The sequence below is a fragment of the Rousettus aegyptiacus genome, unplaced genomic scaffold (assembly GCF_014176215.1).
Source record: "Rousettus aegyptiacus isolate mRouAeg1 unplaced genomic scaffold, mRouAeg1.p scaffold_m13_p_7, whole genome shotgun sequence".
NCBI lineage: Eukaryota > Metazoa > Chordata > Mammalia > Chiroptera > Pteropodidae > Rousettus > Rousettus aegyptiacus.
The window spans coordinates 63219697-63220533 of NW_023416310.1; positions in this window are offsets into that span (position 1 = coordinate 63219697).

The following is an 837-nucleotide window of genomic DNA, read 5'->3' on the forward strand; positions in this document are numbered from 1 at the left end:
TCCAGACCCAAGGGATAAGGGTGAGAAACAGCCCCACTGCTGAGGGCAGGTTGTTCAACAGTTGAGTCACAAGCATGCTTGTGCATTTTCTGTCTGGGGATAGAGACATGCGGCGAGGACCCAGTTGGTTCCATGTTGCTCTGTGAATAGAGGAGGGTAGGGGACAGGACGGCCGGACAGTTTCTGTGAGGGGAAATGCGGGAGGCCTGAAGGAGGACAGTGGCTGTGGAAATGAAGAACCGATGCACACGAGGGATATTCAGGGGGAAAATGTGAAACCAAATTACCTGGAAAAATAGTGAAATCCTTCTTCTGCCACTAGAGGTCATGAAAAATTAAGATTAAGTCAGTTCATAAATTGCTGAGGTGTTTGCAATTATTTATGTGAAACGAGCTCCAGAACAAAGTGCTGGAATTTCATTTTGTTCATATGTCTCAGACACAGAACAATAAGCTACATACTTTTCTAAACATATGTCAAAACATATAATATCGATAAAATCATATTCTCATAAATTCATATGTATGCAGTCTTAAGAGCCCAAGTTCCCCTCCTGTGTCTAAATACACTAGCATTGCACACAGGTGGACCCTGCCTCCAAGTGCACCTGCCCACGGGGCGGGGGGACTCTCTAGAACACCCTATGCCACAATTGGTTGGTACAGGAAGCTCTCATTCCCATGTCCACCCAGCAAGCAAGTAGAAAATGAAGACACGTGGCAGATAATTCTAGATGAGAGCGTGGAGAGGTAACAATTAGTGACATGACAGTATTCCCCGATGTCTCCTCTTTAGCCTGCCAGAAGCAGTTCTGTACTTGCCAGCCCAGCACAGGG